Source organism: Manis javanica, chromosome 5, assembly GCF_040802235.1.
Source record: "Manis javanica isolate MJ-LG chromosome 5, MJ_LKY, whole genome shotgun sequence".
NCBI classification, from domain to species: domain Eukaryota; kingdom Metazoa; phylum Chordata; class Mammalia; order Pholidota; family Manidae; genus Manis; species Manis javanica.
The window spans coordinates 123406333-123429376 of record NC_133160.1 but is presented as its reverse complement, the minus strand read 5'-3'; positions in this window follow the sequence as shown (position 1 = coordinate 123429376).

Sequence of the window (23044 nt, the reverse complement as noted above, 5' to 3'; positions counted from 1 at the left end):
TGCTTTTTCTGCATCTAGTGATATGATCACACAGTTATTTTCTTTCATTCTATTAATCTGATGTATCATATTGATTGATTTGTATATGTTGAAACATTCTTGCATCCTAAGTATAAATTCCCCTTGACCATGGTTTATGCTCCTTTTAATATGTTGCTGAATTGGGTTTGCTAGTATTTATTGAAAACTTTTGAATCTTTATACATCCAGTATATTTGTCTATAGTTTTATTTTCTAGTAGAATCCTTTTCTAGTTCTGGTAGTAGAATATTGCTGGCCTCATAAAATGAGTTTGGGAGTGTTCTCACCTCTTCAAGACACTGAGGTTGATTGGTATTAATTATTCTTTAAATGTTTGTTAAAGTTTACCAGTGAAGTCATCTGGTCCTAGACTTTTCTTGATTGGAAGATTTTTTATTGCTGATTCAATTGCTTTACTAATAATTGATCTATTAAGATAATTCCTTTTCTAATTGATTTAGTCTTAGCTGTATATTTCTGAGAATTCTTTTTCCTGTTTCTTCTAGATTGTCCAGTCTGTTGGCATATATTGGTTCAAAATAACCTCTATGATCCTTTGAAATTCTGTGCTCAATTGTACTGTCTCCTTTCTCAATTATAATTTTGTTGATTTGGGTCCTTTCTCTTCCTTTTCTTGGTTGGTCTATGAAGAGTTTGTCGATTTTGCTTATCTTTTCAGAGAACCAACTCTTAGTTAAATTTTTTTCTATTATTTTTCTCTTGTCTTTTTATGTTGTTTCTGCTCTAATATTTATCATTCACTTCTGCTGACTTTGGGCTCAATTTGTACTTTTTCTAGCTCCTTAAGCTGTGGAGTTAGGTTTTTTTTATTTGGGATCTGTCTTCCTTCTTAACCAATGCATTTATTACTATGAACATCCCTCTTGGAACTGCCTAACATATGGTTCATGTGTGCCTGAGAAGAGTGTGTATGCTGCTGTTTTGTGATAAGAAGTCCTGTATATATCTGTTAGGTCTATTTGGCATATAGTGTTCCCAAATCCACTGCTTCACTGTTGATCTATTTGGATGATCGATTCATTGTTAAGAGTAGGGTATTCAATCCCAAACTATTATTGTATTATTATTTATCTTTCTAGCTCTGTTAGTTTTGCTTTATATATTTAACAATGATCCAATGTTGGCGACATAGATATTTACAATTGTTATATCTTCCTGATATATTGACCCTTTTATCATTATATAATAACCTTTGTCTCTCATTTTATCTTAAAGTCTATTTTGTCTTCAGTAAGTATTTCTATCCCTGTTTTATTGTTGGTGTTAGTGTTTTTGCTTACTACTTGCTTAAAATGTCTTTTTCTACCTCATCGCTCTAAGTCTACATGAATCTTTAAAGCTAAAATAAATGTATTCTAGGCAATATACTGTCAGATCTTATTCTTTCAATCAATTCAGCATAATTTAAAAAATTATGTTTTTTCAGTGTATAACTTAATCCATATATATTTAAATTATTGATAGGTAAGGACTTACCATTGACATTTTGTTGTTTTGTTTTATTTTTTATCAATCTATTGTCCCTTTTTCTTATCCTGCTGTCTTTTTGTGTGTATGTGTGTTGAAGTCTTTTGGTATCAGTATTCTTTGAATACTTTATTGTGTTGTTTTGTGTAATTACTACAGATTTTCCCTTGTGGTTATCATCAAGCTTACATAAAATATCTTAAACTTATAACACCCTATTTTAAACTTATAATGGCCCAACTTTAATAGAATTTGTTAACTTTATACTTTTACTTCTCCCCTTTTCATTTTAGATCATTGCTGTTACAATTTACAGTTTTTATGTGGTATAGCTGATTACTATAGTTACTTTTATTTTTGCTACATCACATTTTAATTTTTAAATGACTTGTAAGTGAATATGAACCATTATTACCACATTTCATAATTTATGACTGTGGATAGTCTTCATTACCAATGAGATTTATACTACCTTTTCAAGTTTTTATTATATTAACTTGCATTTTTTCACTTCCATTCAAAGAACTTCCCTAAAAATTTCTCATAAGGCAGGTCTGGTTGTAATGAACCCTCAGCATTTGTTTGTTTGGAAAAGTCTTTATCCCTCCTTCATTTCTTTAGGGAAGCTTCACTGGGTGTAGAATTCTTGTTTGGCAGTTATTTTCTTTCAACATTTTGTGTATGTCATCCCATTCTCTCTTGGCGTGAAATGTTTCTGTTGAGAAATCCACCTATGCTGGTATGGTAGTTACCTTGTATGTCATTTCTCTTTCTTCTTACTGCTCTGAAATTCTTTCTTTGCCTTCGAATGTTGACAATTTTAATTATAATAGGGTTTGGTGTAGTCCTATTTGGGTTCAACCTATTTGGGGTATTTGGGGCCTCATGGATTTGCATGTCCATTTCTCTCCCCAGGTTTGGGCAGTTTTTAGCCATTATTGCTTTAATTTATTTTCTGTTCCTCTATCTTTCTCTTCTCCTTCTGAAGTTCCCATAATGTGATTTTTTTTTCATTGTGTCCCATAATCCCCATAAATTTTCATATTTTTTTTTCTTTTTGCTCCTCTGACTTGGTAATTCCCTATGTTCTATCTTCCAGCTAGCTGATATTTTCTTCTGCATGGTTGATCTTACTTTTTGAAATGATTGATTTCTTCATTTCAGTCATTTTCAACTTTAGGATTTCTTTGTTTTTTCACGGCTGCTATTTCCTCATCAAGCTTCTGATTTTGTTCATGCATTGTTTCCCTTATTTCATTTAGTTGTCTGCTTCTGTTTTCCTGTAGTTCACTAAATTTTCTTGAGGATTATTCTGAATTTTTTGTCTTGCAGCTCCTATATCACAATTTTTTTACAGTCAGATGTTAGAGTGTTGTTATTTCCCTTTAGTGGTGTCATATTTACCTGATTTTTTTCATAATCCTTGATTCTTTACATTGATATCTGAGCATTGAGTAATTGGGCTTCTCTTCCAGACATCACAGATTTGCTTTGGCTGAGACAGACCTTCATTAGTCAGCTCAGTTTGGATTTCTGAGTATATCTGCTGGTAATGTCCTTTGGCATGTAAGTCCTGCTGTTTTTTTTTGTCTATTTTGGGGCAAGGCAACTAACTCTCGAGTTCTTGGAGATGGTGATGGGAGGACATGGCACTGGCTGACAACAGTTGAACAGGACTGCTGGCTTTGTTCCTTACCCAACTGAGGCTGCAGGATTGTCTCTGTGATTGTATGGATTTCCTGGTCAGGCTTATTAGATGTTTGGGACTGGGCACTACATTTAGAAATAGACTGAGCTGTGAATTAGTTCCCCTGCCCTGGCAGGGTAACAGGATATAACCCAAGGCCTATACAGATCATTGTGTGAGGACCCAAATAAATCAGGTCAGAGTAGGTACTGAATTGCATGGTTAGGTGACACAATCAGTTTTGCACAGCAGATGGTGGACACTTTGGGCTGTGCTCTCTGTTCAAATGTCATTACACGCAAGGCTTTTGAATGAGGTATGCTTCCCATGTAGTTTGGTGAGGTTCCCTGTTCAGAGAGGCTGAAGGCTGTATTCAATGATGAGCAGGGCTACAAATTAGATTCCCTGCCTGGATGCAAAAAAAGAAGCAGCTCTAAAGGATGTAAAATCATTTTTTTGTTGTTGTTGTTTGTTAACTCAACTTTACCTGCACCTTAAGTTCCCTGACTTAATACTGCCACTGTTTTTGTTCTTCAAACTATCAGTCCTACCTGCCCTCCTGTTGGCTTGAGTGTCATTGCACCATACAGTTGTCATTTGCCTTCTGATCACGTGTGGCTGAAAGACTTCTACAGTGAGAAGTGATGTTGCTGCTCCTTGGCCTTGTCAGGCTGAGGAGGGCAGTTCCAGGCCACCCTTAATTTCTCAAAAAAGCTCTCCAGTTGTGAGCAGAGAGAGCTTCCCTCAACCTTGGCTAGGAGTTAATCCCCTTCCCTGAGCACAGCACAAGAATGCTCCATTCCCAATACTGGCTTTACTCTGGGGACAATCAGCTCTGCTTTCCTGCATTTTGGTTCAAGCACCACTGGACTACTCAGCTTCAAGGAGTTGCTGCAAACCCTTCTGGTCAGATGGGGCTGGAAGAGACTCCACAATAGGTGGCGCTGTGATTCAGCCCCTTGCCTGGGTGTGGGCAAACTAGGCCCTAAAGCCAGCAAAACTCCTCATTTGAGTATCTGAATCAGGCATATCTGTACCCTACTGAGTTCCTTGGTCAGAGTATGCCCCAAATTTCCTTCTGCAAATAGCAAACCTCTAGCTAAGAATACTACTTGGGCACGACAGTTATGAAAATGTGCCAAGATCCCTGTGCTGGTTGTTGCAAGTCCCTCCCTCTTTTCATTACTGTCAAATTCCCAGTGGTTGAGCCCTCCAGATTTCCCTGTAATCTTTGTGGTATGAGATTAGAATAGGAACTCCCACAAAGTGAACTTAATGCTGTGGAGGAAGGGGCTGCTTGTCCCCCCAGGTTCTTTTTCCCCTCTGGAGGAACCAGAGGCTTGGGGGAGACTTCTTTGCTTGATGCTGCACTGGCCGAAGCCATAGAGCAATGTGTAGCTGCTCCTCTTACCCTTCTAATGCAGTCTGTATTGGTCTCTATGGTGCATGGGTGTGCTTAAGCATCTGTCCCCAAATTCTAGGACTCTCCCAGTGGTTCCTTGTTCTTGAGTAGTTGTAAGTTGTTCTTGTGAGGCACAGTAAGGTCAGAAATGACCTAAGTCACAATCTTGTGACAACACTCCTCTGTATTTTTATTTACGAGATGACATAATGAGTTTAAGTATTCCTATGATAGAATGTCAAATATTTTTTATCTTTATTCTGGATACACAAAAAGTGCAAAGTGTATTAAATAAAAAATTCTCCATATTTTCTCTCATCTCTGTCAATAATAATCACACATATAAGAAAGAAATTGTATTCAGTATCTATCTTGTGTTCTGACCCAGAGGCACTATGCAGAATTATTGATAAGTTCATCTAAATTATAAAATACCAAGAATGTCACAAATATTTTTAAGTTGCCTTGAATTGTAATTGCTCTCTTTTGGTCTCCCTCTACTTACAAATGAGAATTTTGCAGATATGCACATAGATCTAAATTTATTTACTTCTCAATTCAAAAATAATTTAAGGATTCTATTTACATATTTGCTGAAGGAAAGAATTCAATAGTTTTAGATTTCTTTAGAGGAATGCCAGAAATTTTATTGAATATATCAGCAATGATTGGCTAGTTAGCAGCCTATTACTATAGAATTTCAATTTCAAAGTAGTCTAATAAGAGTTGACTGATGTCTGCCTGTGCACATTCTTAAGTGATAATCAGTATAAAATTACTCTTCAGTGGAGGCTTATGTCATAAGCTGAATGTCTAAATGATGAATATGTAATGAAATTAAACAGAATTGAGACAGATGTTTCTAACTTTTGATAAATGTGCATATCTTCATAATTAGATAATAAGTCCATTGCCTGGAAGATCAATTGGGATGTAATAATTTTAGAACTAAATAATTTCATTGTTTGGCATTTATGAGACATGCTGAAAAGCAAATTCCATATTAGTTTACTTAAAATATTGCTTATTTTCTTTCTAAGCACTCGATTGAAAATGAAAAACATATACTGTCATTTTGCATCTTCATATAAAATTATTTGTTATACAGATGTTAGAAAATCATTTCAAAACAAAATTTTGTAGATTAATGGCTTCTCCTGGGTAATACAGAGGAAATAATGCATTTGAAGTATTCTAAGTCAAATACCAGATATTAATGGTACAAAAAATTTAAATAATGTAAATTTTACCTGAAATTCTTTATTTTCTATATATAAATTAATGAAATGAAAACAGATCAGTGTGCTTGTTAGTCTGGTGATAGGCTTGGGTATTTGATATAATTGTATTTGATTTTCTATATTTATTAAGTATTTTCAAATAAGACACACATATAAAAACTAATATAACTTTCAGTAAAGTTTGCATTGGGAGTGATGGTGGCAAGATGGCAGAATAAGACATACCTAGCTCACATCTCCCCCTCACCAAAAAATTCGGCATCTGTTTATGGACAAAAGTACCTTTGTGGGAAATGTGGGATCCTGCACCTTACTCCAATGGGCCTTTGAAGAGACCTAGCCCACCCCTCCATGCATCAGATAAGAGGTATATGGACCCCAGACCTAGCTGTGGTATGCATCATGAAGTGGACCTTGAACTGTCTCTAGGCCCTCTTGACAATGGTCTTGGAATTCCTGGAAAACACTGATTTAGAAAATCACCAAGAAATGAGAGAGCCTTTGTGGAGGTCCAAGATTCCAGTAGAAAGTTCTAGCATAAGGTTGGAGCAAAAAATCCAAGGTGGATAGAATGGAGAGTGTAAAAGGGAAGCTATGACATTACCCATGTCTCACCTTCCACTAAATCCACACAGAACAGTGCCATGAAAACCCTTCTTGGTCTTTGATTTCTCCCATGTGGAAGAGTGAGAGCATGTAAATGAGTGCCCAGCCTCCCAAGCTATACGAGATTTAGCCAAAGAGGCCCACTTCTCTCTCACCCTATGCAGAGTACTGAGTCATGAGCTACTTAACTGGGGGGCAGTTAGCAGCTGGGAGAATAGCAGCCTGAGGTTGGAAGGTATAAAAGGAATGAGGATTCTACTAACCATATCACAGACTCTATCAGGAGGCTGGCCCACTAGCCATCAGGACACTTTGCCTGTAGATCCCCCAATGACCCATAAAATCCCTCACTTCTCTGCTTGCTTCATTGCACATCCACTACCACCTTGTGGCTGGCTTCCTGTGTGTATTCCAGTCACATTTGGAGGAAGTTTTGGCAGATAGCTAATGAGAACAAATAGAAAGTCAGCCAAATCTGCAGACCAAGGAGAGATTGCCAACTTGGGCACTTATCACTACCTTTGGAAAAACAAAAGGGAGACTTCAGCCTTTGGACTGGTGTGTTGCAGGATAGAAATGGTAGTCTTAAGGATTCTGCCACAAGGAGTAAAGGAGTGGAGTTGGGGTAACTTAAGGTCTGAGAAAGCCTCAGAATCCCTAGCACAGGTGACAGAAAGCAATTCTGTCTTAGTCAGTCAGTAAAGATGGGAGAAGGTGACTATTTCAAACGTTAAGACAGCAATGCAGACTTCAAGTAGCATGAAAAATCAAGGAAACATGATGTCACCAAAGGATCACGATTATCTTCTATAGCTGACCCTCAAAGATATGCAGATCTGCAGTCTAACTGATAAATAATTCAAAATAGCTGTTTTGAGGAAGTTCAATGAGGTACAAGAAAACACAAAAAGACAATGGAACAAAACTATGGACACAATACATGAACAAAATGTGAAGTTTAACACAAAAGAACAAAAAAAGAAATTCTGAAGCTAAAGATTACCAAAAATGAAAAGAAAAATATAGTAGCATCAACATCAGATGGATCAGGCAGAAGAAAGAATCGATGAGGTAAAAAAGCACCTTTGAAATTACATAGTCAGGGAGTAACACCAAAGAGAGAATGAAAATCTCTTTTCATGGAACAGTTTTTCAAAATCATTGCAAGGGAAGAAAGCCTACATGAACTACAGAACACCATTAAGAGAAGCAATCTAAGAATTATTGCAGTCTCCAAGGACAACTGAGAAGAAAGTGTCAGAAAATTTATTTAAAGAAATAATGACTGAGCAAAAACTCTGATTCATCTCATGACAGATTTGACCATGCCAGCTGGTGAAGCTCCTAGGTCTCCAAACAAATTCAACTTTAAAAGATCTTTTTTAAGACACATTATAATAAAACTGTTAAAAATCAAAGACAAAAAGAATATTAAAATTGGTTTGGAAGAAGCCCTTCCATATGCACTAATGAAGACTGAACTTTCATTTAAAGACTTTTTGCAATGATTTTGAAAAACTGTTCCATAGTTTTAGAGTTTATACTTGATAAGTACTTTACATGTTAATGAAAATAAGAGTAAATTAATTTTCCTAGCCTTGGGATCCTGGCTCTATCATTTCTTTGGGGACTTTAGTTGCCTTAATTGTAATAGGGTATAATATTAACACATATACAAAATATGTTAAAAATTAACATAATATTTGTTCTGTAGACTTCATCAGACTGCAAGAAGCAAATTAAGGAATACATTCAAAGTAAAAACTATGAAGAAACTAAAAAGAAAAGTGAAGTAATACCTCAAAAATAAATAAATATATAAATTTAGTCCTACCAGAAGTTCAATGAACAAAAGTTTTAATTTCATCCTGCATTCTGTGTCACTGCAAGTACTCAAAAATATTTGTTGAAGACATAATTTTAAATGTTAATTATGGCATGTTCCCAATATTTTAATGATGATTCATGTGAAAAATTATTTTTCTTTAATCAAGGTATCATTAATAAACAATCTTATGAAGGTTTCACATGAAAAACAATGTGCTTACTACATTCACTCATATTATCAAGTCCGCACCCAAATCCTATTGCAGTCACTGTCCATCAGTGTAGTAAGATGCCACAGAGTCACTACTTGTCTTCTCTGTGCTAGTTTTCCCCATGATTCCCCCCACACCATACATACTAAACATAATACCTCTCAATTTCCTTCTCCCTTCCTTCCCAACCCCCCCCCTCCCCTTTTATAACCGCTAGTCCCATCTTGCAGTCTGTGAGTCTGCTGCTGCTTTGTTCCTTCAATTTTGCTTCATTTTTATACTCTACAAATGAGGGAAATCATTTGTTATTTTTCTTTCTCTGCCTGATTTATTTCACTGAGAATAATACCCTCTTGCTCCATCCATGTTGTTGCAAATGGTAGAATTTGTTTCTTTCTTATGGCTGAATAGTATTCCATTGTGTACATGTACCACCTCTTCTTTATCCATTCATCTACTGATGGACACAGGTTGCTTCCATATCTTGGCTATTGTAAATAGTGCTGTGATAAACATAGGGGTACATATGTCTTTTTGAGACTGAGAATGTGTTTTCTTTGGGTAAATTCCAAGGAGTGAGATTCCTGGGTCAAATGGTATTTCTATTTTTAGTTTTTCTAGGAACCTCCATATTGCTTTCCATAATGGTTGAACTAGTTTACATTCTCACCAGCAGTGTAGAAGGGTTCCCCTTTTCTCTGCATCCTCACCAGCATTTGTTGTTCCTAGTCATTTTGATGTTGGCCATCCTAACTTGTGTGAGGTGATATGTCATTGTGGTTTTAATTTATTTCCCTGACAATGTCAGACATGTCATGTACAAATATATTCTCCCATACTGTAGGATGTCTTTTTGTTCTGCTGGTGGTGTCTTCTGCTGTACTGAAGGTTTTTAGCTTGATGTAGTACCATTTGTTCATTTTTTATTTTGTTTCCCTTACCCAAGGAGATGTGTTCAGGAAAAAGTTGCTCATGTTTATATTCAAGAGATTTTTGCTTGTGTTTTCTTCTAAGAGTTTTATGGTTTCATGACTTACATTCAACTCATGGATCCATTTTGAGTTTACTTTCTGTATGGGGTTAGACAATAATTCAGTTTCATTTTCTTGCGTGTAGCTGTCAGTTTTGCCAACACCAGTTGTTGTAGAGGCAGTCATTTCTCCATTGCATGTCCATGGCTCATTTATCATATATTAATGGACCATATAGGCTTGGGTATATATCTGGGCTTCCTAGTCTGTTCCATTGCTCTATGGGTCTGTTCTTGTGCCAGTACCAAATTGTCTTGATTATTTTGGGTTTGTAGTAGAGCTTGAAGTCAGGGAGTGTAACATCCCTAGCCTTATTTTTCCTTCTCAGTATTGCTTTGGCTATTTGGGGTCTTTTGTTGTTCTGTATGAATTTTAAAACTATTTGCTCTAGTTCGTTGAAGAATGCTGTTGGTATTTTGATAGGGATTGCATTGAATCTATAGATTGCTGTAGGCAGGATGGCCATTTTGATGATATTAATTCTTCCTATCCATGAGCACAGGATTTGTTTCCATTTATTTGTGTCTTCTTTAATTTCTGCAATGAGTGTCTTGTACTTTTCAGGATATAGGTCTTTCACTTCCTTGGTTAGGTTTATTCCTAGGTATTTTATTCTTCTTGATGCAGTTGTCATTGGAATTGTTGTCCTGAATTCTCTTTCTGATAGTTCATTGTTAGTTATAGGAATGCAACAGATTTCTGTGTATTAATTTTGTATCTTGCAACTTTGCTGAATTCAGATATTAGATCTAGTAGTTTTGGAGTGAAATCTTTAGGGTTTCCTATATACTATTCATGTCATCTTCAAACAGTGACAGTTTAACTTCTTCCTTACCAACCTGGGTGCCTTTTATTTTTTTGTATTGTCTGATTGCTGTGGCTAGGCCTTCCAGAACTATGTTGAATAAAAGTGGGAAGAGTGGGCATCCTTGTCTTATTTCTGATTTTAAAGGAAAAGCTTCCAGCTTCTCGCTATTAAGTATGTTATTGGCTGTAGGTTTGTCATATATGGCCTTTATTATGTTGAGGTACTTGCCCTATATACCCATTTCACTGAAAGTTATTATCATGAATGGATGTTGAATTTTGTTGAATGCTTTTTTAGCATCTTTGGAGATGATCGTGTGGTTTTTGTCCTTCTTTTTGTTGATGTGGTGGATGATATTGATGGATTTTTTAATATTGTATCAATCTTGCATCCCTGGAATAAATCCTACTTGACCATGATGGATGATCTTTTTGATGTATTTTTGAATTAGGCTTGCTAATATTTTGTTTAGGAATTTTTGCATCTACATTCACCAGGGGTGTCGGTCTGTAATTTTCTTTTTGTTGTGGTGTCTTTGCCTGGTTTGGTATTAGAGCGATGTTGTCCTCATAGAAAGAGTTTGGAAGTATTCCCTCTTCTTCTACTTTTTGGAAAACTTTAAGGAGGATGGGTATTAGGTCTTCACTAAATGATAAAATTCAGTGGTGAAGCCATCTCATCCAGGAGTTTTGTTCTTAGGTAGTTTTTTGATTACTGATTCAATTTCATTGCTGGTAATTGGTCTGTTCAGATTTCTGTTTCTTCCTAGGTCATTCTTGGAAGATTGTGTTTTTCTACAAAGTTGTCCATTTCTTCTAGGTTATCCATGTTGTTAGTATATTATTTTCATAGTAATCTCTTATAATTCTTTGTATTTATGTGGTGTCCACAGTGATTTTTCCTTTCTCATTTCTGATTCTGTTTATGCATGTAGACTCTGTTTTTTTCTTGATAAGTTTGGCTAGGGGTTTATCTATTTTGTTGATTTTTCTCAAAGAACCAGTTCCTGCTTTCATTGATTCTTTCTATTTTATTATTCTCAGTTTTATTTATTTCTGCTCTGATCTTTATTGCATCCCTCCTTCTACTGACTTTGGGTCTCATTTGTTCTTCATTTTCTAGTGTCATTAATTGTGAGTTTAAACTGTTCATATGGGACTGTTCTTTCCTGAGGTAGGCCTGTTTTACATATACTTCCCTCTTAGCATGCCCTTCACTGCGTCCCACAGATTTTGTGGTGTTGAATTATTGTTGTCATTTGTCTCCATGTATTGCTTGATCTCTGTTTTTATTTGGTCATTGATCCATTGATTATTTAGGAGCATGTTGTTAAGCCTCCATTTATTTGTGACCTTTTTCATTTTCTTTGTATCATTTATTTCTAGTTTGATACCTTTGTCATCAGAGAAGCTGGTTGGTAGAATTTCAATCTTTCTGAATTTACTAAGGCTCTTTTTGTGGCCTAGTATATAATCTATTTTTGAAAATGTTCCATGTGCTCTTGAGAAGAATGTGTGTCCTGTTGCTTTTGGGTGGAGTGTTCTATAGAAGTTTGTTATGTTCATCTGTTCCAATGTGTTGTTCAGTGCTTCTGTCTCCTTACTTATCTGTCTGGTTGATCTGTCCTTCAGAGTGAGTGGAGTGTTGAAGTCTCCTAAATGAATGCATTGCTTTCTGTTTCCCCCTTTAATTATTTTAGTATTTGTTTCACATATGTAGGTGATCCTGTGTTAGGTGCATAGATATTTATAATGGTTATATCCTCTTGTTGGACTGACCCCTTTATCATTATGTAATGTCCTTTTCTGTGTCTTGTTACTTTGCTTTGAAGTGTATTTTTTCTGATACAAGTACTGCAACTCCTACTTTTTTCTCCCCATTAGTTGCATGAAATATCTTTTTCCTTCCCATCACTTTTAGTCTGTGTATGTCTTTGGGTTTGAAGTGAGTCTCTTGTAGGCAGCATATAAAAGGGTCTTATTTTTTAATCCATTCAGTGACTCTATGTCCTTTGTTTGGTGCATTTAGTCCATTTACATTTAGGGTGATTATCAATAGGTATGTACTTATTGCCATTCCAGGCTTTAGATTCATGTTTACCAAAGGTTCAAGGGTAACTTCCTTACTACCTAACAGTCCAAATAACTTAGTATGTTATTACAAAAACAATCTAAAGGTTATTTTCTTTCTCCTACTTTTTATTCCTCCTCCATGGTTTATATATTAGTTATATTCTGTGCTCTTTGTCTATCCCTTGACTGACTTTGGGGGTCGTTGATTTGAATTTTGCCTTTGCTTAGTAATTAATTGTTCTATTTTCTTTACTGTGGTTTTATTTCCTTTGGTCAAAGGTATTTAACATTAGGAACACTTCCATCTATAGCAGTCCCTCCAAAATATACTGCAGAGATGGTTTGTGAGAGTTAAATTCTCCGAGCTTTTGCTTATCTGAAAATTGTTTAATCCCTCCTTCAAATTTAAATGATAATCTTGCCTGATAGAGTATTCTTGGTTTGAGGCCCTTCTGTTTCATTGCATTAAATATATCATGCCACTCCCTTATGGCTTGTAAGGTTTCTGTTGAGATGTCTGATGATAGCCTAATGGGTTTTCCTTTGTATGTGATCTTTTTTCTCTCTCTAGCTGCTTTTAAAAGTCTGTCCTTATCCTTGATGTTTGCCATTTTAATTGTTATATGTCTTAGTGTTGTCTTCCTTGGGTCCCTTGTGTTGGGAGATCTGTGCACCTCCATGGCCTGAGAGACTGTCTCCTTCCCATAACTGGGAAAGTTTTCAGCAATTACATTCTCAAACATACTTTCTATCCCTTTTTCTCTCCTTATTCTGGTAGCCCTATAATGTGAATATTGTTCCTTTTGGATTGGTCACACAGTTCTCTCAATATTCCTTCATTTCTAGAGATCCTTTTTTTTCTCTGTGCCTTGACTTCTTTGTATTCCTCTTCTCTAATTTCTTTTCCTTTTACAGTGTCCTCTACTAGATTTAATCTGCTTTTAAATCCCTCCATTGTATGTTTCATTTCAGATATTGTATTACTTAATGATGTAATCTTTGTCCTGAATTCATCCCTGAGCTCTTGAATATTTTTCTGTACCTCCAGAAGCATGTTTATGATTTTTATTTTGAAATCTCTTTCAGGAAGATTGATGAGTTCAGTTTCATTTGGCCCTTTTCTGCTGTTTGTGGGGGTTTTGGTTTGAAGCAGTTTCCTTTGACATTTCATATTTGTATGTGGCTTCCTCTAGTGCCCAGTAACTAGTCTCTGGGGTTGCTCAGCCACTGGAGCAATGTTAGGGATTGCAGGGGAGTGGTACTGAGTACCTGTGGGGAAGAAAGTGCTGTTTCCTACTTTCCACCTGCTATGCCTGTCTCCAATGCCAGCAACAGTGGGCCAAGCACACAGGTTTAAGCCTCTATGCTTTGTGTTTTTAGCTGCTATAGGCAGGGCCTTCCTCAGGCTGGCCTGATCCCAGGGCAGGGACTGTCAGTTTGTGAGCAGGTGCCAACTGGCCAAGAGGAAGGCACAGCAGGCTGTGTATCATGGTGGGGGGGCCTCAGAGCTGCATATCCAGCCAGAGGAATGGAGCGCCTGAAGCTCCTGAAAGTTCCCAACTTCCTGGGCAGAGTGTGCTAAGACAATTTTGTCCACGTGTCCTTTCTCCTGAGCAGCAAGCTCTATGTAATCCTTACCCCTTAATGAAGACAAACCCTTTTTAAGAGTATCTCTTTATTTCTGAGAAAATTTTGTTTCTGATTGCTGGTGATTTTTTTTGGAAGTTCCAAGTAGTTAACTTGTTTTTTGCTATGATCTTTCAATGAGCACTTGTAATCATATGAATTAAGTTTTTAATCCAATTTGTCTTGGCACTTGTATTCATTCTAAGGCTACTATATATATATGTATGTATATATAACAAAGTATCACAAACTAGGTGGCCTATAAATATTTTGTCTTGTAGTTTGTCTAGAAGTATGAAATTGCTGTGTTGCTTTCCAAATACATAGTTAGTATTAATATTGGCATGTCCTAAGGTAAAAATTACACATTATATATACATTTGTGTGTGTCTGAAGTTGAGTTCTCCAAAAGATGATGAAGGGGTAAAATCCTGCTTTCCGATATATAACTTTATTATCAAGTTAATATGTATGTTGATGTTTCTAATTTTCACATGAAAACTCTTTCAGATATTATAAACTTCAATTCATTTATGTACAAAGTATTTATTGAGTGTCTCCAATGTATTTTACGTACCAGAAATATGGTGGCAATTGAGGCAGAAAAGGTTGAATCCTATGGAGATTACATTCTAATCCTGAAAAACTAGAAAACCTAAAAACAAGCAAATGCATTAAACTGAAAAGTACTAGAAAAGAAATGGGCATGCTGTTTTAGGGAGTAGGTATTCTGAATCAGAGAAGGGCATTTTCAGGAAAATCTTCCAGAGAGTGGTATTTGAAGGAAGACCTGTGTGTTTGAAAAATAGTGGGAGATGTGTCTGCTTTAGGAATAGGGAAATACACAGTCACAGGATCTAAGGTGAACATGATGGGCTATTATTTCAATACAAAGTTCAACTTTGCTAGACTGTAGTTTATCAGATGAAGTTGAAGACGTCATTAGGAGTTTCCTAATTCTGAGTGAGTAAGAATGTTTAAGTATGTGTTTTATCCTAAATGAATGGGGAAGCTCTTAGAAGCTTTCAAGCTGGAATGACATGATTTATATTTCAAAAGGAAAGCTCCACCCCTGGTTTGAAAACAGTTATAAAGGCAGCATTTCCTGCTTTTCTTTCTATAGGTCAGTGAAAACAACAAAGAAGAGCAAACAAAAAACTCACAACCCATTACAAGTAATATTAATGTAATTATAAATTACAATTTCAGCCAAAGCACTGCCCCAGGCAGAAGGCTGCTGCACAGAATTGCACAAGAAGTAGAAAGTTGACGTTTAGATCTCAGGAAAAGCTGCCAGGGAAATGGAGATCAGATCAAAACACCAAACTGCTTATTAAGAAAAAAAGAAAGAAAGAGAAAGGAATAAAAGAAATAAGCAAACACAACCACACATGGCAGTTTGCTAAATAATGAAAACACTATTCATCTCTGCATGTTTCTGACTCTGTAAATGCAGTGTCTGTGTGATTTTGGCAAGCCATTAGATTCTAGACTGCTGTTGTTTGTGTTTTTGGTCAGTAAAATAAGGCAGTGACCAGATATAAAGCACTTCATTTTAATTCTAAAACTTGGTATATTTTGAAGAATCCACAAGCACTTGGTCCGGAATTGCAAAGCTATCCTAATCTGAGTCTGTTCTGTGATCCAATCGGCATGGCTTACCTCACAACACACATCTTTTTGCTGTGCATCTGCTCAGCTCTATTTTTCCATCACCGGCTCCTTCTGCTCGTCATCGTGTTCTCTTGCACTGTAACTTTGTCTTGCTTGTGGCCTGCCACATAGTCTGTCCTGTCTAATTCCAAATCAAAACCTTTGAAATGCTGCTTCCAACACTCCGTTTCATATTCTCAAGATTTCATAGTTGAAACTAGAGAGAAATAGCTACATTTTTCTGGTTATATTTTTGAGGAAAGAGACATTATAATTATGGGGGCAACTTACCAGTTTCCTGCTCCTTGGGGAAGGTATCATCCTTGGTTGATTCAGAAGCTGCTGACATGGGAAAGAGTCATGTAACATTAAATAAGTAGAGAAGGTAGCATAAACATTAACAAGTTGTCCTTTACTTAGCAGCAATTGTACTCTCTCTTCTTGTAGTACTTAAAATGTCAAAGATACAACCCCTCCTGCAATGCTAGTGAAACTGTTAATTGCCATAGCTTTCTGGATTTGGCAACATTTATTAAAATTGCAAATATATGTACTTCTGATGCTGCATCTTAACTTCCACAAGCCTCTTCTGTAAATACAATTATGCTTTGGGAATTGATAGATGCATGATTGAAGCATGGTTTATGTCATAGACTGGAAGAATCTAAATTTTCATTAATCAGGACCTCATTTAATAAATTATGCTTTATCCATTTAGTGGTATATTCTGCTGAAATAAAATGTACATTCTAATCCCAAACAACTCGAAAACCTAGGGACAAACATGCATTAAACTGAAAAGCACTGGAAAAGAAATGGACATGGTGTTTTAGGGAGTAGGTATTCTGAATCAGAGAGGGTATTTTCAGGAAATTTTATTAAACTTTCTCTGTTACATAGCATTAAATTTTAAAAGAATTGTGCTATTATGAATATTATGGGAACAATGTACATTTTTTTGCTTGTATATGTTCAAAATATCTCAGATATAAAGAAAACTTCTAGCATTTGTTTCTCCTGGTCATCTCCCCAGGTGATGGATAATTTTTGCATAACTCGATTTTGAAACTTCTGAATTTTAACCTATCTAAATAAACTGTTCAAACAGATGTGATTCTGAAAAGAATAAAATAAACATACCTTTGCTTATAAGAATAAGTTACTGGAAGTTAAGTTCAGAGATCATTAAGATCAGGAGGCTCTTAAAATCACAAGAGATGATGCTGTTTTAGATTAGTAGACAGACAAGAAACATTTTGTTAGTGAAATCGATAGTATTTGCTGCAAAACTGGACATGGGGCAAGAATGAGAGACATAAGGCACCAAGTGTAATGGGCAGAGCATTGACTTGACTAGAACATTGATGAAAACCCCACTTGCAGAGAATGGGGAAATCTGAGGGAGCAAGTGTCATGGAGGGGCTTAAATTAGAGCCACACAAATACCTCTTGGGGGATTAGAAACTGCTAACAATAGGAGCTCATTCAAGAATCAGTGACCTTGAGATATGTCAGTGCATGAGTATGCGAAATGCTGTAGGATACTGTGGCCAAAACATGAGCAGAGCAGTCATATTCCTGTTTTCATGGTAACTGTGGCACTATAGAGGGCTGCCAGCGAGGGCTTTCCTGAGGAAGACTACTTAGACTGAGAAATAGGATGGCTAGAAATTGACTGGAATAAATGGGACCTCTATGCCAAAGGCCTTAGCATAGAAAGAAACAGAAAAACATTTTGGCTGAAGTGAAGAGGTAGGCAGGAGCCTAAAACATGAAAGGTCTAAATAGCATGGAAAAATATTAAGGTTGGCAAATTCTTTAAAATAAACCAACCTAACAGATACCTGGAGAACACACAGCAAAAAAGAAAAAAAATTAGTAGAGTTCTACTTAAACATTAAAAATCATTAATTTAGAATAGCTTTGTCACTGTATTTTATTTTCATGGTTAGTATGGTGATTTTCCTTGAATAACCACTTTGCAGAAAAATTAGTTAACAAGTATGTACAGTTGGAGTGGTTTTATAGCTTCAACATTTACTGTTGAAAACAGAGAGTCTTAAATGCTAACATGTATTTTAAATTAAAATGATACATATATGACAAATTTTCTGTGGGACATATTGGAATAGAGTTAATATTAAAGTGGTGGGCATAAGGGAAAAAAGTAATTTAGTTAGTAAAATAGAAAATGCCCTTAATGGCATAAATGATAGAATAGAATGTCTAATGCTCATGCTGTGTGCTTTATATAGGTATTTTCTCTTAGTGTCAGGCAATAGAGCAAACAAGGCATTTTTAATAGATTTTCTTTTCTACAATTTGTTGCACAGCAGCAATTTGTATCTATTTGTAATTAAAATGACATTAAGCAGCACTATTATCAGTTATACAGTTTTTCATAGTAAAGATCTCATATGAAAACCTTCACTAAATCTATAGACTCAAATATATAATAGGTATTACTGTTTTCCAGGGTCAAAAATAAGGGTACATTGTCCAATTACCTTCAAAAGAACACTTCAGTTTGGAACTTATTCATATATTGCTTTTCAGTGTTTCTTAATTGATTTATGCACATGTTATTTATCTAGCCAACAATTCTAAAAAATATGTGGAATGAAAAGATTACAAATAATTTATACTTTTAATGTACACCAATAATATATTCAGAAAGGTGTTTATAAATACAGAAGCAGAATGAAACAACAGAAAGATTTGGTTTGAGAAAAATGTGGGTTTGACTCCAGTTTCTTTTTTTTTCTCCCTCCCTCCCTGTCTCTTTCTCTCTCCGCTTAAGTCTCTTGGGTTATCCTAAACTGTGTTTAGTAATACTTACTCCAAGTATAGAGTCCTATCCTATTACTAGGTTACAATGTGAAATAGAATTCAATTCACTTTTATTGAATTCTATGATTTCCAAATAACTTCTAACTTGTAAAACTATAGATGTAAGTTATAGAATATCTTCTTCAAGATATCTGACAATAAGTCATCCATACAGGTAATAATAACTTGATATGCACTAGGGATGTTGTAACAATGTACCACAAACTGGAAAGTTTAAAACAGAAATTTATTGTCTTGCAGTTATGGCAGCTAGAAGTTTGAGATCAAGGTATTGACAGAGACTCTACGAAGTGCTCTTCTTTTTTTCTTTTTTACCAGCTTATGGTAGCTAAAGGATTTCCTGTGGTAGTATAACTTCATGTTGTCTCCACCTAAATAAGGTTATCTTAACTCTGTATCTGTATGCAGCCCTCCCCCTTCTTAAAGGACAACACTCTGATTAAAGGCTCACCCCACTCTAATGTGCACTCATCTTAACCAATTGCATCTGCAGTGACCCACTCTTGGTCACTGAGTCCCAGTCACAAGTACAGGGGGTTAAGGCTTCATCTTATCTTTTCAGGAGACACAATTCAATTCAATCTGTGGCATATACTAAAACAATAACAAACAACATCAGTTACATTAGGACTTGACTGACAGAAAATTTATTGCTTGAATAGGGACAGACTTTCATTACATGTGAATATACTACAATTATCAAATATACTACTTGAAGCTAGTGTGATTCTGATAGGGCTGTCTGGAGTCAGCTTCATTTATTTCTCACACATTAATGTGAAATGTTCTCTTTCACTGGCCTAAGTCTGCTCCTGATTTAGCACTTCATCCCCACCACAGGACTTCCATATGAGAAGAAGAAGTAAAAGGTACAATTATACACATATTAGGAGACTAATTAAGAAGCAGCTTTGTTCAGTGGTTGCATAATAATTTATATTCTCTCCATTCTGTGTGTCTAAAACCTTTCCTCATTGGCTTAACCAAAAAGGAAGTTTATTAGCTTACATATGTTACCAATTCCAAATGTTAAGTTCCATTCAGCCATGGCTGAATTTAGAGCTCCAACAATATGGCCAATGCTCAGCTTTTCTGTCTCTCAGTTCTGCCTTCTGTTGTGTTGACTTTGCCATTGGGGGTTAAGTGGTAGCAAATGTATGTTAATGGCCTTTATTCCTCTTCTTGCTTCCACAAATTGTCAACAAGAGTTATAAGCATCGTGGCTTAAAGCCTAAGTGTCATAACATTGCTCATATAAATAAACCATTCACTCCTTCTGGATCCTCTTTTATGATGCCCACCTTAGTCTTTTGATTTTCAATTAGGGTGCTGAGACTATTGAGTGTAGAAAGGACAGTCTTTTAAACAAATGGTGCTGGAACAACTGAATATCCACATGCAAAAGAATGAAGTCAGATTTTTACTTGATACCATATACAAAAGTTAACTCAAAATTCATCAAAGACCTAAACATAAGAGCTTAAACTATTAAACTCTTAGGAGAATGGGAAAAATCTTCATGACATTTAATTTGCAATCAATTCTTGGCTGTTATCTAAAACAGTAAAAGTGAAAAGAGATAAACTGAAGTCATGAATATTATACCATTAGTACATAAAAGCACACAGTGAATAGAGGGAAAAACTGAGAGAAAATATTTATAAATTATATATTAGATAAGCAATTAATACTCTGAATATATAAATAACTGCTATAATAAAGTAACAAACAAACAGCCCAATTCAATAATGGGAAAATAACTTGAAAAGACATTTTTCAAGAACAATACACAAATGGCCAATAAACACACGAAAAGATGCTCAGCATCACTAGTCATTAGGGAAAGACAAAACAAAACCACAATGAGATTTTATTTCTCAATCATTAGGATGGTTATAATTTCCAAAACTGACAAAAGTTGTCAAAAAAAGAAGATTTAAGAAGCAATTCAGATACTAAAATGCAATAGACTAAATACTTTGAAGATAATCTTGATAAATAAATATGAAATTAGAGATAGCGAAACATTAAAATTAAGTAATTGAAAGACAATGGAATTGGTTGAAGAATTGACATACAACAGTGGAAGAAAATACAGTGCTAACGAACTCCCATACCTGTATGGTAAATTGATTTATGTCATAACTGTTACTGTCTTGCAATGAAGAAAGGATGATATTTTCAATAAATGATGCTGGTCACTGAGAAATCCACCTGGAAACAAAATATATACTCTATCCCTTAACTGGAACAATGAACAAAATAAGTTCTGTGGATTCAAAGGCTTAAGGTGAAGGTAAAAGAATAGCTTTCCAGAAGATAACATAGGAAAATGTCTTCATTTCCTTAGCTTAAACAAATATTTCTTAAACAAGTTGTACTAAGTGTGAAGTGAAGTCTTGCTGAATTGGGCTTCATTAAAATTAGGGAATCAATATTGGAATTCATATTCTAAAAATACTTTTAAATGAATATACGGTCACCTAACAATTAGAAAAACAAATGGAACAATTAGAAAACCATGGAACTAAAACAATAAGCAAAATAACTGAAGAGGCACTTCACAAAAAACGAACATCTAAATTGAAAATAAGCCTATGAGACAGAACTCATCATTAGTCATCAGACAAGTGCTAATTAAAACCACATTATGGTACCAATAAACACACACTAGAATAAATTTAAAAAATAAAACAAATCTGACAATCCAAAGAATAAAATGAAACTATTTTTCTAGAAAAGACCAGTATGTTTTTAGGACATAGCAAATAACAACCACCAGCAGCAGCCTTCAACACCCCCCAATCAATCAAAGGAATCTTCTGAAAGCCAGACTATCAGTGACAGCCTCATGTTTCTGCAAGTCACTTTGTCAACATCAGCTTCATTCCACAGATCATGATTCCAAGACTGAAGTTCAATCAGTCACTAAACACATAACTGCTGAAAGTTTACTGACCCCTAAACTCCATAATTCTAAAATTCCTGTATGAAATGGAAAGTTTGTCATGTTTAGAGACTCTGAAACTTAAAGTCATAGCTCTCCTTTGGTTATCAAGAAACATACCTCACCTTTGGTCTCAGATATTGAGTGATAGGCTCTTCTTTTGAGCATCTTGTTACGAGCAAGGATGATGTACAATTAATATCTGCATACATTGCTGGTAGGTAATTAAAGAGGAATAATCACTTGGAAATAATATCAGGCAATACCAACTAAAACTGAAAATATGCATACTTGTACCTAGTATTTTCAGTATTGTACATTAAAAAATGATAATGATTGTATAAAAGATATTTTACTCCGAACAGGAAACTACTCAAATGTCATTGAGGAAAATAATAGATAAGTAAATTGCAGTGGATTCAGATAATGGGATATAACTCAGCAAAGAAAAATAGCTAATTACTTCTGTTAGCAGTAGTTTGGACAAATATCACAGGCATAATACTCAAAGGGGAGCCAGACTTAAAGTATGTGTGGTATTATTTTGTTTATACAAAGTTTAAAACTCAGCAAAATTAAGAATGGTAGCTATCTTTGAGACTGTGTGTTGGTCGGAGTGAGGGAAGACCATTTCTTAAGCTCAGGTAAAAGTCTATGGCTTGTTTTGGGTAGAGAATAGTAGTTATATACAGTTGTAAAATTTGAATTGTATATCTAATATTTGTGCATTTTAATAAATGTATGTTGTACTTCTGAAACAAATATAGTTCAAGGGAAAAATAATTTACTATGAACCTGAAGCACATTAAATAGAAAAAGCACTAAAATATTTCCTAGTAGCACTAATGCAACCCACAGATAAAGATATTTATTAAAAACAGGAGCTAGAAAAAGATATTCTATCTTCCAGATCAAATATACAACTGACAGCTGCTTCTGTAAGATAAACTTGGGCCAATACTCCATTTAGCTCCTTGTTATCATAAATACCAACACTAAACAGAAACCCATCAAAGAAATTCATGTTACTGGAATTGTTGCTAGCTCAGACCTGTATCTAGCTCAGACCTGTATCTAAAAATCTTTGAAATGGCTAGATATTCCTTTTTTCCTCTATGCACCATTACTCTGCCAAATAGCTACAAATATCTTTACAGAAGTTTTGAAAGACTATGTGTTAAAATTCTTTGCAGTATTTTGTGTCCTATGCAATATGACCCAGCCTCCAGTTATTGGTGATACATATGAAGTTGCTCAGACCTCAAAATTGGGCAAGAGACCAAAATAGGGTGGCTGATAATACAGTACTTCCCCTTTAACCACAGTGCCATTTTCCATGGTTTCAGTTACCTGGGATTAACTGCAGTCCAGAAGCAAATGATCTTCCTTCTGACATATTGTCAGAAGGTCAGTAGCCTGATGCTGTGTCAACTGCCTATGTCATTCACCTTATTTCATCCCATCATGTAGGCATTTTATCACTTTACATCATTATAAGAGGGGTGAGTACAATACAATAAGATAGTCTGAGGGAGGGAAGGAGAGAGAGAGAGACTGCATTAATACAACCTTT